Genomic DNA, 14,635 nt, shown 5'->3' on the forward strand with positions numbered 1-14,635 from the left:
CCAGCAACTGAGGGAACAAAGGGAACTCCTGGCCACTGAATGTGTCGAGACCAACAGGAGGTTAAGACAAGTTGCATAAAATCAGCCTGGAGCGTAAAGGGAACTGAGCAGTTTGGTTTTCAAATAAAAAGTTTAACTGTTTTGAAACAATTTTAAAACTTTTGAACACTTGTAAAATATCAGTGTTGGACAGTTTGTGCTGAAATCATTTTCAGAAAGTCATCCATATGGAAAACAGACTAAAAATGTTAAAAGGTAAGAAATTTGGACAGGTTTGAAATGTGGGCAGAGCTTGAAGAGGGGGCTAGGGGAATTGGACGTTGAGAAGTCAGAGATGGGCAGTGGAATTACTTCACAGGGTGAGGAGCAAATGCTGTGAACCAGCCCGTACTATGCCAGCACGATGATATCTCCATGTATCTCAACTTTCTCTCTGCAGCTAGTTATGATTCCATCTAGTGGAGCATTCCCCCATCCCCACCACCCACCCCCCGACTCCCAGTCATTTCCATTTTCCTTGGGTTTCCTGATGCTCTGTCCCTTGTACCTCACCTCTGGCGTTTAGCCTTTTGTCTATACATGGATCAACAACAGAATGAGGTTCGGAGAAGAGTGGTCCTGATGGAACCCAAGCTGGTTATTGATGGAACCCAGCAGGTTATTGTCGATGTAAGTGCTTCTTGATAGCACTGCCAGTTTTGCCTTCCATCATGTTATTGATGATCGAGAGTAGATTGATAGGATAGCAATTGGGAAATTGAATTAGACATTTTCGTTTATAGATCACACATGGGCAATTTTCCACATAGGGCTATAGAAATGCACAGCATGGAATCAGACCTTTTGGTCCAACTCATCCATGCCGACCAGATATCCTACATTAATTCTCATATCCTCTAAACCCTTCCTATTCATAAACCCATCCAGGTGCCTTTTAAATGTTTAATTGTACTAGCCTCCATCACTTCCTCTGGCAACCCTTCCATCTACGCACCACCCTCTCTATGAAAACATTGCCCCTAAGGTTCCTTTTATACCTGTTGCCTTTCTCCCTAACTCTATGTCCTCTAATTCTGGACTCCAGTACCCCAAGGACATTTTCCCTATTCATGCCTCTCATGATTTTATAAACCTCTAAAGGTCACCTCAGCCTATGACACTCCAGGGAAAACAGCTCCAGCATATTCAGCCTTTCCCTATAGCTCAAATGCCCCAAACCTGGCAAGGTCCTTGTAAATCTTTTCTGAACCCTTTCAAGTTTCACAAAATTCTTCCAGTAGGATGGAGACCAGAATTGCACACAATATTCCAAAAGTGTCCTAACCAATGTCCTGTACTGTTGCAATATAACCTCCCAACTGCTATACTCAATGCTCTGACCAATAAAGGAGAGCATTCCAAACGTCGTCTTCACTATCCTATCTACTTGCGACTCCACTTTTAAGGAAGTATGAACCAAGGTCTCGTTGTTCAGTAACACTCCCCAGGACCTTACCGTTAAGTGTATATGTTATGCTCTGATTTGCCTTTCCAAAATGCAGCACCGCACATATTTCTAAATGAAACTCCATCTGCCACTCCTCGGCCCATCAGCGCATGTGATCAAGATCCCATTGTACTCTGAGGTAACCTTTGCTGTTCACTACACCTTCCAATTTTGGTGACGTCTGCAAACCTACTAACTATACCTCCTACATTCGTATCCAAATCATTTATATAAATGATGACAAGCAGTGGACTCAGCACCCATCAGTGGCGCACCACTGGTCACAGGCCTCCAGTCTGAAAGGCAACCCTCCACCACCACCCTCTGTCTTCTACCTTCAAATGAGTTCTGTATTCCATGAGATCTATCCCTGCTAACAGATCTACCATGAGGAAACTTGTGGAACGCCTTACTGAAGTCCATATTGATCATGTCTATTGCTCTGCCCTCATCAATCCTCTTCATTACTTCTTCAAAAAACTCAATCAAATTCCTGAGACATGATTTCCCACGCATAAAACCGTGTTGACTATCACTATTCAGTCCTTGCCTTTCCAGATACATGTACACCCTGTCCATCAGGAATCCCTCCAACAACTTGCCCACCACTGACGACAGGCTCACCGGTCATTCCTGGCTTTTCCTTACCATCTTTCTTAAATAGTGGCACCACATTAAATAGTGGCAACCTCCAGTCTTTTGGCATCTCACCTGTGACTATCAATGATCCAAATATTTCAGCAAGGGGCCCAGCAATTACTTCCCTAGCTTCCCACAGAGTTCAAGGGTACAACAGATCAGGTCCTGGGGACTAACCTACCTTTATACATTTTTAAGACATCCAGTACTCGGATTTTATGGAGTCAGGTTTTCAATGACGTGTTCTGTTTCACAGTACCTCATGCATGTGAGTAAAGTCTTCTCATCCATCTCCATGTCAGGCGGTGACTCACCTTCCCACCCTTTTGAACCTTATACCCCCTTTCAGGATTTTCTTAAAGTTAGCATGCAGATTCCGTTGGCAGTTAGGAAGGCCAACACAATGTTCCCATTCATTTCAAGAGGGTTAGAATACAAAAGCAGAGATACCCTGTTGAGGCTATATAAAGGCTCCAGTCAGATGCATTTTCAATATTGTGAACAGTTTTGGGCCCCATATCTAATTGCTATAGGAAAGATATTGTTAAACTTGAAAGGGTTCAGAAAAGATTTACAGGATGTTGGAGGATTTGAGCTGTAGGGAAAGCCAAATTAGGCTGGGGCTATTTTCCCTGGTGCATCGGAGGCTGAGGGGTGAACTTATTGAGGTTTATAAGATCATGAGTAACACTCTTAGGGCTAATAGTCAAGGGTAGCGGAATCCAAAACTAGAGGGCACAGCTTTAGGGTGAGAGGGGAAAGATTTAAAAGGGACTGAAGGGACGGAAGCTGGTGAGTGTATGGATTGAGAACCAGAGGAAGTGGCCGAGGCTGGTACAATTACAACATTTAAAAGGCAGTTGGATGTGTATATGAATAGGAAGAATTTAGAGGATATGAGCCAACTGGGACTGGATTAACTTAGGATATCTGGTCGGCATGGATGAGATGGACCAAAGGGTCTGTTTCTGTGCTGTGTATTTCTATCACTATGTGCTGGCATTGGAGGTGGTCCAGTGGACATTTACAAGAATGATCCTGGGAATGAAGAGTCATCTGAGGCGCGGTTGAGGAGTCTAGGTCTATACTTGATGGTGCTTAGAATGATGAGGGGAGACCTCATTGAAACGTACAGAATACTGAGAGGCCTGGGTAGAATGGATGTGGAGAAGATGTTTCTACTAGTAGCAGAGAGTAGGCACAGCCTCAGAGACAAATGATGACTCTTCAGAACTGAGATGAAGAGGAATTTCTATGGCGCTCATTGGTGCAGAGGAGTGAGGAGGCCATGTCATTGAGTGTATTTAAGATCAAGATAGATACCATTTGCCAACCACTCATACAGGGTCAATGTTGGGTTTCCTCTTAAATTGGCACTCTTACAAACTATCCTCATGAGTGTAAGTTGGAAAGCTCAACAAAATGCGCTTTTTATCAGCAATACTTAATTTCTGGGTCACTAAACACTATTGATTATTTTTCTTGATAGGATTATCTTTTCACAACCTATATTCCACTGAATTTTAAATAAATCCCAAACCGGAGATTTTGCAGCGGTATGGAAACACCTGAAATGCACAATATTGGCAATGGCTGGATCGCTGGACTTGCTTTGCTTCAGCACGATGAGATTAGATTTTTTTTTAGATTTTTTTTTAGATTAGATTACTTACAGTGTGGAAACAGGCCCTTCGGCCCAACAAGTCCACACCGACCCGCCGAAGCGCAACCCACCCATACCCCTATTACCTAACACTACGGACAATTTAGCATGGCCAATTCACCTGACCTGCACATCTTTGGACTGTGGGAGGAAACCGGAGCACCCGGAGAAAACCCACGCAGACACGGGGAGAATGTGCAAACTCCACACAGTCAGTTGCCTGAGTCGGGAATTGAACCCAGGTCTCTGGCGCTGTGAGGCAGCAGTGCTAACCACTGTGCTACCGTGCCGCCCCAAACTTGAATGACTTGAATGCTTCTCAACCAGTCTCCAATCTCATCCACTTTACCTGTTGCTGTCCAATAGTCAAGTAATGACTGATGATTGCTCTTCTGTCTGCCGAGTCTGATTCTTCCTGGAACAGGTGGAGAGCACTGAAGAGAAAAAAATAATCACTTTAAGACTCCTGCCTTTGCTTGCATCCTCTCAGAACTGAAAGACCTGTGGATGCTTCAGATCAGAAACTAAGACAGAGGTTGCTGGAAAAGCTCAGCAGGTCTGGCAGCATCTGTGAAGATAAATTAAAGTTAACGTTTCAAGACCCTCTGAGGAAGTGTCACCGGACCCAAAATGTTAACTCCAATATCTCTTTACAGAAGCTATCAGAGCTATTGAAGTTTTCCAGCAACTCCTGTTTTAATTTTGTTATAGAGTTAACTTGGTCTGTCACCCATGGGCTATCTGAGCTTCCATTGCCCAAGTTGCCCTGACAGAGATAACTGAGGACTCGTGGTACTTGGATGTGTACTCTAATGGATTTATCAATCTAAGAGAAGGCATAAATCTTGGAACAAAGGAGTAAAGTTGCTGCAGCCAGATTCCCTGAATTATTAGTCAACCAAATCAGTTTGAGTAATTGAAATCTTACCAGAGGTTACACACAGTGTGTTACTTCCCTTTCCCTGGGAGGGTAGTTGAGGCAGGCAACCTCACAACCTTCAAAAAGTACTTGAATGAGCACTTGAAATGTCATAAATAGCTAGCATTTGGAAGTGTAGATTTAGTGTAGCTTCCATGGTATAGACCTGATGGAGCAAGTTGTAGGGTTTTGGTTTGCACTCAGTAATTTGCTGATTTTAAGTGGTTCAAATTATCCCCAATCCCTGGTTCTAGTCCCTGAATTTATTTAGTGGATGTGAATCAAAGAAATCATTAGACAAGGGTTTCAGGGCAAAAGAATCGCTATTTATTTACAGTACAAATGGTAAGTATAATACAAGAAAATGCAATCAACAAGGACACAATCAATGATACAGAGCACAGTAATACTATTAAATACAATATGAGATAGATTAAACACTATTAGACCCTGAAGACAACAGTTTTAAATTACAGAATTTTAATCAGGCTTCCTACCTTTGGGGTCTCAGTGCACTGGGGTCCCACCCACCTTCCACTCCCTGCTAGCTAGGTCAGAACTTTGGAGTCTCTGGAGTTTCAGCTCATCACTGAGAAGTGCGGATGCTGAGTTCTTGCCTTCAGTTCTGTTGGATCACAACAAGCCGTGTCTGGGAGCTTTTGTTCAGATAGCGTTCGTGCTGAAGCTTCTTCGGCCTCTCGATTCAGCTTCTCCTGGATTAGGCCCCGGAAGCTGCCTGTTGGGATTGGAAGCTTGTAGGGAAGCTGTTGGTGCAGAAACTTGCTCTTGATAAAGGCTCTCCCCTCAGGTCAGATCGGGGCTGGCAGTTATACCTGATATTCTCTTCTGAAGTTAATTGGCTTTACGATCATGAAGAGTGTGTGTGAGAATGGGTTGCGATTGAAGCTGAATGCCCAGTATCTCTGTTTATGGACTTTGATTGAAATTGGTATCTCTGTCAGCCCAAAGGTGTCTGTGCTGGGTGCCCGAGGTGTAAAAGCTGTCTCGGGCAAGAGCTTTCTTAGTGTTGGTTGATTGTTCTTTTCGATTGGAGGTGTAGATTGGAATTCCAGGCAGAAATCTCCATTCTGCTGGCTGTGTTGTGTTTTTGCTGCACCCTCATCAGTCCAGGGTTTTGCCCAGTATTTCAGATACAGAGGAACCTCGATTATCCAAATATCAACTGCCTGAATATCAGATTATCCACAGGAGATCTTGAGGTCCAGATAGAAACATGACATCAAAGACGTGTTCCCAATACTTGCTCACGTCTTTTGTATGTGGTGATTGTAAGTGAACCCGGCCTACTGAAATGTTGCCGAGAACAGTCCTGGACTGATGGGAGTCACGATTAGAGTAGTGCTGGAAAAGCACAGCAGGTCAGGCAGCATCCGAGGACCAGGAAAATCGATGTTTCGGGCAAAAACCCTTCATCAGGATTTCTGCGGATGGGGGAGAGCTGTTTTGGACAGGGTTGGGGGGGGCGGGCAGGGGGCGTGTTGGATGGGGTTTCGGGGTGGGCAGGTGTGGGGTGATGTTGGATAGGGTTTGGGGCGGGCAGGGGTGATGTTGAATGGGGTTGGGGTGGGCGGCGCCAATGGGGGGCAGTATTGGATGGGGTTGGGGATGGATGGCAGGTGGGCAGGGGGCAGTGTTGGACAATGTTGGGTTAGGCGGGGGCGGTTGGACGGGGTTGGGGGAGGGCGGGGAGGGCAATCAATTAACCGAATAATCAATTATCTGAATGAAATAGTGCCCGCCCATCTCGTTTGGGTATTAGAGGTTCCTCTGTATTGGAAAGGTCAGTGTCTTGGCCAGTGATTTAAATATTGAGGGTTTTTGCTTGATCTTACAAAGGGCCTCTCTGTACTGTATGACAAGATGATTAATAGGTAATATTGGCCTAAAGCTGTTCTCAGCTGTCGATCTCTGGCTCCATTTCCCCGCGGTTTACTCTCAATCCAAGCTCAGTACTGACTATCTGCTTCAGGGGTTCAGATTTGGCTGATGATAATTATTGACTGGAACTCCCTTTGATCCTTTTGGAATTGTGCCTTAGGAGCTTCTATCTTCACTTGTGTGGCCAGTAACTTGGCGTCCATCTCTTGAGATCATGGAAATGTTCAGCAGGGAAGAGTGTCACCTGACCTGTCAAGCCTGAACCATCGTCTACTTTTGTTTCCAATATCCCCTTTTATAAACTCAGTTGTGCAAAACAGTGGTCTTCACTGCCTTGTTAACCTGCCCAGATCTGACCTGCCCTAAGATTTATGACGATGCAGCCCTAAGTGCCTCTGCTCTTGCATCACTCCGCGCACCCCCAAATCGATTGTTTGACGCCTCACTCAAAAAGCAGTATTTCTGACCATGCAGCAATCCTTCACTATTGAACTGGATTATTTGCTGGTTTGTATACTACAGTCTCTGTAGTAGAATTTGAGCCTGTAATCTTCTGACTTGGAGACGTAGATGTTATTGTTGTGCTGCAGCATGCAACATTTAATCAGAAACTGCCCAGTAGTTATCTGTACCTTATGTATTTGTATCTGTAGTTATCTTATGGTAGTGATTTATTTGAGTTGTTAATGATTAAATGTAAAATATTGATAAGCCTGCCTAAGTTTTCTCTTGTCGATCAGCTCATGGAGAATTTGGAAAGCTTCCAAAGTCTTATTGAAAGACAAATTGTAAAGATGATTCTAGATAGGAGCGAGATTAACAGGGTAGTTGTTATGGAGGACTTTAACTTTCCACATATTGACTATAGTTCAAGTACTTTAGATGGGTCAGTTTTTGTCCAATGTGTGTCGGAGGGTTTCCTGACACAGTATGTAGACAAGCCAACAAGGGGTGAGTCCACATTTGATTCGGTACTGGGCAATGAACCTGGCCAGGTGTTAGATTTGGAGGCAGGTGAGCACATTGGTGATAGTGACCACAGGGAGAAAGTGAGGACTGCAGATGCTGGAGATCAGAGTCGAGAACGTAGTGCTGGAAAGGCACAGCCGATCAGGCAGCATTCAAGGAATAGGAGAATAGACGTTTCAGGCATAAGCCCTTCATTAGGAAGGTTCCTGATGACTGACGTATGTCCGAAACATCAATTCTCCTAGTCCTCGAATGCTGTCTGACCTCCTGTGCTTTTCCAGCACCACGCTCACGACTCTGATAGTGACCACTTTACTGTAGCGATGGTAAGGTGTAGGTATATACCACAGGGCAAGAGTTATAGCTGGGCGAAAGGCAATTATGATGCAATTAGGCAAGATTTAGGATGCATAGGATGGGGAAGAAAGCTGCAGAGATAGACACAACTGAAAACAGCTCTTGCTTATCCTTGATAAGTAAGTACCTGTCAGGCAGGGAGAAAGTGATCCAGTGGGAGAGCTGTGATTTAATAAGGAAATGGAATCTCTTGTCAAGAGGAAGCAGAAGGCTCAGTTAGGGCAGTTGAGGGTTACAAGCTAGCCAGGAAAGACCTAAAGAGAGAACAAAGAAGAGCCAGGAGGAAACATGAGAGGTCTTTGGCAGATAGGATCAAGGGAAACTCTAAAGCTTTCTGTAGGTATATTAGGAATAAAAAGAATGACGAGAGTAAGATTAGGGCCAATCAAGGACAGGAGTGCGAAGTTGTGCGTGGAGTACAGGGAGATAGGAGAAGCACTAAATGAATATTTTTGATCGGCATTCACACAGAAAAAGACAATGTTGTTGAGGAGAATACTGAGATAAAGCTATTAGATTAGATGGAATTGAGATTCACAAGGCAAAGGTGTTAGCAATTCTGGGAAGTGTGAAAATATATAGGTCCCCTGGGCTGGATGGGATTTATCCTAGGATTCTCTGGGAAGCCAGGGATGAGATTGAAGAGCCTTCGGTTTTAGGCTATATGTTATCACTGTCTACAGGAATAGTTCCAGAAGACTGGAGGATAGCAAATGTTATCCCCTTGTTCCAGAAAAGGAGTAGAGACAACCCTGGTAATAATCGAACTGTGAGCCTCACTTTGGTTATGGGTAAAGTCTTGGCTTTTATCGATAGAGGGATTACGTTTCAGAGCCACAAAGTCATGTTGTAGCTGGACAAAACTTGGATGCGGCCGCACTTGGAGTATTGTGTACAGGTCTGGTCACCGCATTATAGGAAGGATACGGAAGTTTGGAAAGGGTTCAGAGGCGATTTACTAGGATGTTGCCTCGTAAGGAGAAAAACTCTTATGAGGAAAGGCTGAAGGAATTGAGGTTGTTTTCATTAGAGGGAAGAAGGTTGAGAGGTGACTTAAATGAGACATATAAGATAATCAGAGGGTTAGATAGGGTGAGCAGTGAGAACCGTTTTTCTTGAATGGTCAAGGCTAGCACAAGGGGACATAGCTTTAAATTGAGGGGTGATAGATACAGGACAAATGTCAGAGATAGTTGCTTTACTCAGAGTAGTGGGGCATGGAACTCACTGCCTGCAACAATAGTAGACTCACCAACTTTAAGGGCATTTAAATGGTCATTGGATAAACATATGGATTAAAATGGAATAGTGTAGGTTAGATAGGCTTCAGATTGGTTCCATATGTCGGTGCAACATTGAGAGCTGAAGGGCATGTATTGGGCTGTAAAGTTCTATGTTCTCTGTTCTAGATGTCTGCAAACAATCTGATTGCAAATAGGAAAGATGTAGTAATATTGTTCATCTAGTTATTGTGGAATTATTAATTTAATCTTTATTCAGTAATCCTCAAATACTGGATACACAAAACACCACTTTCTCAATTTTAAATACTTCTAATTAGGTAGATCCAGCATTCAATGGCTGACCCACTTGCTTCAGTAAAGCTGTATCTTACAAAGTCATGAAACCTGTGAAAAGGCTTCTACCACTTTGGCATTCAAAGTTACACTGGTGGGGAAAATAGGCAGTTTTGATTTTTTTTCAGCCGAAAAGTACATAGATAACCAAATGAAGTCCCTGTGAAGGATCCATTGGTAGATCATGGTGAATGGTCTGCTAGCGAGTCACTGTTCAACTCTTGTTTACACGTACTAGTGGAATAAAGGAACATTTGTGGTAATTGTTGCCTGTGTTTTGTCGAGGTGAAATTCCTTCCATACACCAATAGGTCAAAAGATGAAAGCAAGAGAGAAACTTCAAAAAATGAAATCATGGAAGATGCACAGAGCAAACTAAGTACTGTGGAAAATTTAGTGAAGGGGTTGGACATCACTTGGAAAAATGTGGCTTGCTTTGGTGAGTGTTTGTGTTATAGGAATTCTATAAGGGATACAAAGTGGCTGGTGTGTTAAGGTCATTGGGGTTACTTTTGTCCTGTTTAAACCTGCTTTTATCAGTTTGCCAGCATTATTTCCAAGATGTTTATTCCATAGAAATACATGTTATTTCTATCCTTTAGTCATAATTGCCCAGGCAATAAAAGCCTTCAATTTGCTGCCTTAATCACTTGCTGCATCTGCATACTAATAAATGATATTCTACATTTTTATTCCTCTTGCTAAAATGAACAATTCATGTTTTCCCACACTATACTCTTGTCAGATGTTTTTCAATCTGTGCATGTCCTCCTTGTATCACCTTTACAACTTACTATCTTTGTGTCATCTGCAAATTTAGCTACCATGCCTTTGTTCTCCTCATCTAAGTCATTGTTGATATCAAATCTGAAGAGTTGAGATCCCAGCACAGACCCCAGTGGGACTCTACTCATCGCATCCCGCCAATCTGAAAAGGACCTACACCACAAGCTTTTACTTTCTATAAAGGCCTTTGATGTGGTATCATTAAATGCCTTCTTGAAATCCTGGTGCATCTACAAGCTGCTTATTGAAAATTGTCGACATTTGAAAGGATTTAAGTCAATTCTTTGAGTTCCATTGAGGTGTTTCAAGGAGATCAAGGCAAGAGTATTTGTGTGACATAGAAATTCTGCCCCCCTAGCCCACTCTGACTGAGTGTGGGCAGAAATTCAGCCTGCAGCTGATTTCTATTCCCTCCTCCAAACACAGTTTCTAGTTCACATCGGAATGTGGCATGAGCCCCAACAGAACTTCACCTACTTCATAGACCTTTCCCTCCTAGGAGATGACCTCTAGAAGCCCTCGGGTTTCTTTCATTTAAGAAATGAACACGTGACATGTCTACTTGCAAGAGGTTCCTTGAATAATTGGAGCATTGAGAAAGATGTTAGAGCTGTAGGTTTGGTCCAGTGTTGCCTGAAAGACAATCCTGCCAGATGAGACCCACAATGTTAAGACAGCAACATTGAAATATGGCAATACTGAAGGAAGTTTGGACCCATGGTTTCAGCCATTTATTGGCCGTATTACAGCTATAATCTCCAAACTCTGTCAGAAAGGCAACTTATTAAGTTTGCACTTTGATTTTAGAGGAAGTAACAGGCCTGAAATATCTGTAATCTTATTGCAATGCAATAATCCAAAGCATTTTATTGATGATTGCTTTATCACTCCAATTTTTGTGCTGTTGATGATTTCCTTATTGGTAAGGAACAAAGTTTATGAGCAGTAGAAAGTGATAAAGTCATCCTGATACAGAAATTCAATTAGATAAAGAGGAATGATAGAAGTCTTGTGTGGAGTATACATAGAACAGCTGTGAATGTCCTCTCTTTGCTATCCATTGTATGTGTTTGTGTATGTAGACCACAGTTTATTTTTCTGATGCGTTTTCATGGTGACTGGAGAGGAACCAGGTATAATTCCTCCCACATAAAGAAATAGTCAGCAAACTATTCTGAAACTCAGCAGTCTACTGTTTGGGCACAGAAAATATGGAAACGTGATTCAACGTGGAAAAAGTACTCCAGCGAGAAATCGCTGAATTACTTAAACTAAATAAACCACTACAACAAGCATTTAGTTTTTAACTTTGTAAACCACCTGACAGATTAATTAATTGCAACTTCATACCAAGCTACATAATGAGATATTAAGAGAGAGAGAGAGAGATTGTGGGGATGTTTGCAATCAAGTGGGCTAAAAGGAGTCATGAAATAGCTTTAGCAAGCAGAATTAAGGAGAATCCCAAAGCATTTTATTCTTATATAAGAAGCAAGTGAGTAACTAGAGAAAGGATTGGTCCACTAAAGGATAAGAAAGGAAGGCTGTGTGTCAAACCTGAGCGAATGGGTGAGATTCTGAATGATTACTTTGCATCAGTATTCACTGAGGAGAGGAACATGTTGAGATTAGAGATAAAAGTTTGATTAGTCTGGATCACGTTGACATAATAGGGAAGATGTGTTGGGTAGGCTAGAGGTTATTAAGGTGGACAAATCCTCAGGACTGGATGGGATCTATCCCAGGTTGCTGAGGGAGGTGAGAGAGGAAGTAGCTGGGACCCTGACAGATATCTTTGTGGCATCCTCAACACAGGTGAGGTGCCGGAGGACTGGAGGGTTGCTCATGTTGTCCCCCTGTACAAGAAGGGTAGTAGGGATACTCCGGGTAACTACACACCAGTGAGCCTGACATCAGTGGTGGGAAAGTTGTTGGAGAAGGTACTGAGGGATAGGATCTATTTATATTTAGAAAAGAATGGGCTTATCAGTGATAAGCAACATGGTTTTGTGCAGGGGAGATCATGCCTTACCAACTTAATAGAGTTCTTCGAGGAAGTGACCAAGTTGATAGATGAAGGAAGGGCTGTTGATGTCATATACATGGACTTTAGTATGGCATTTGATAAGGTTCCCCATGGTAAACAAATGGAGAAAGCGAAGTACATGGTGTGCAGGGTGTTAGTTAGGTGGATAAAGAACTGGTTAAGCAACAGGAGACAGAGAGTAATAGTTGAAGGGAGTTTCTTGAAATGGAGAAAGGTGACCAGTGGTGTTCCACAGGGGTCAGTGCTGGGGCCACTGTTGTTTGTAATATACATAAATGATCTAGAAGAGGGCACTGTTGGTCTGATCAGCAAGTTTGCAGATGACACGAAGATTGGTGGAGTAGCAGAAAGCATAAGGGACTGTCAGAGAATACAAGAGGATATAGATAGACTGGAGAGTTGGGCGGAAAAGTGGCAGATGGTTTTCAAGATTACAGAGGAGGAATTGCTGGATGTCTTGAAACGGGTAAAGGTGGATAAATCCCCAGGACCTGATCAGGTGTACCCGAGAACTCTGTGGGAATCCTGAGGGACAGGATGTATATGTGTTTGGAAAGGCAAGGACTGATTAGGGATAGTCAACATGGTTTTGTGCATGGGAAATCATGTCTTACAACTTGGTGGAGTTTTTGGAAGAAATAACAAAGAGGATTGATGAAGGCAGAGCGGTAGATGTGATCTATATGGGCTTCAGTAAGGCGTTTGACAAGGTTCTCCATGGGAGACTGATTAGCAAGGTTAGATCTCATAGAATACAGGGAGAACTAGCCATTTGGATGCAGAACTGGCTCAAAGGTAGAAGACAGAGGGTGGTGGGAGAGGGTTGTTTTTCAGACTGGAGGCCTGTGACCAGTGGAGTGCCATCAGGATCGGTGCTGGATCCTCTACTTTTTGTCATTTACATAAATGATTTGGATGCGAGTATAAGAGCTACAGTTACTAAGTTTGCAGATAACACCAAAATTGGAGGTGTAGTGGACAGTGAAGAAGGTTACCTCAGATTACAACAGGATCTTGACCAGATGGGCCAATGGGCTGAGAAGTGGCAGATGGAGTTTAATTCAGATAAATGCGAGGTGCTGCATTTTGGGAAAGCAAATCTTAGCAGGACTTATACACTTAATGGTAAGGTCATGGGGAGTGTTGCTGAACAAAGAGACCTTGGAGTGCAGGTTCATAGCTCCTTGAAAGTGGAGTCGCAGAAGAAGGCGCTTGGTATGCTTTCCTTTTTTGGTCAGAGTGTTGAGTACAGGAGTTGGGAGGTCATGTTGCAGCTGTACAGGACATTGGTTAGGCCACTGTTGGAATATTGTGTACAATTCTGGTCCCCTTCCTATCAGTTAGATGTTGTGAAACTTGCAAGGGTTCAGAAAAGATCTGCAAGGATGTTGCCAGGGTTGGAGGATTTGAGCTGTAGGGAGATGCTGAACAGGCTGGGGCTGTTTTCCCTGGAGCGTTGGAGGCTGAGGGGTGACCTTATTGAAGTTTACAAAATTATGAGGGGCATGGATAGGGTAAATAGGCAAAGTCTTTTCTCTGGGATCAGGGAGTCCAGAACTAGAGGACATAGGTTTAGGGTGAGAGGGGAAAGATTTAAAAAAGACCTAAGGGGCAACGTTTTCATGCAGAGGGTGGTATATGTATGGAATGAGCTGCCAGAGGAAGTGGTGGAGGCTGGTACAATTGCAACATTTAAGAGGCATTTGGATGTGTATATGAATTGGGGAAGAGTTTGGAGGGATATGGGCTGAAGGATCTGTTTCCATGCTGTACATCTCTATGACTCTAAATGTGAGGTGATGCATTTAGGCAAGTCTAATTCTAGAGCGAATTATACAATGAACGGAAGAGCCTTTGGAAACGTTGCTGGGCAGAGAGATCTGGGAGTGCAGGTCCATTGTACCCTGAAGGTTGCTGCACAGGTAGATAGAGTGGTCAAGAAGGCATATGGTATGCTTGCCTTCATTGGACGGGGTATTGAGTATAAGAGCTGGCAAGTCACGTTAACATTGTATAAGACATTGGATCGGCCGCATTTAGAATACTGTGTACAGTTCTGGTTGCCACATTACCAAAAGGATGTGGACGCATTGGAGAGGGTGCAGAGAAGGTTTACGAGAATGTTGCCTGGTATGGAAGGTGCTAGTTATGAAGAGCGGGTGAGTAGGTTAAGTTTATTTTCATTAGAAAAAAGGAGATTAGGGGGGACCTGATTGAGGTTTAAAAGATCATGAAGGGTATAGACAGGGTGGATAGAGACAAGCTTTTTCCCAGGGTGAGGGATTCAATAACG

This window comes from Hemiscyllium ocellatum, chromosome 23 (assembly GCF_020745735.1).
Source record: "Hemiscyllium ocellatum isolate sHemOce1 chromosome 23, sHemOce1.pat.X.cur, whole genome shotgun sequence".
In the NCBI taxonomy this organism is placed as follows: domain Eukaryota; kingdom Metazoa; phylum Chordata; class Chondrichthyes; order Orectolobiformes; family Hemiscylliidae; genus Hemiscyllium; species Hemiscyllium ocellatum.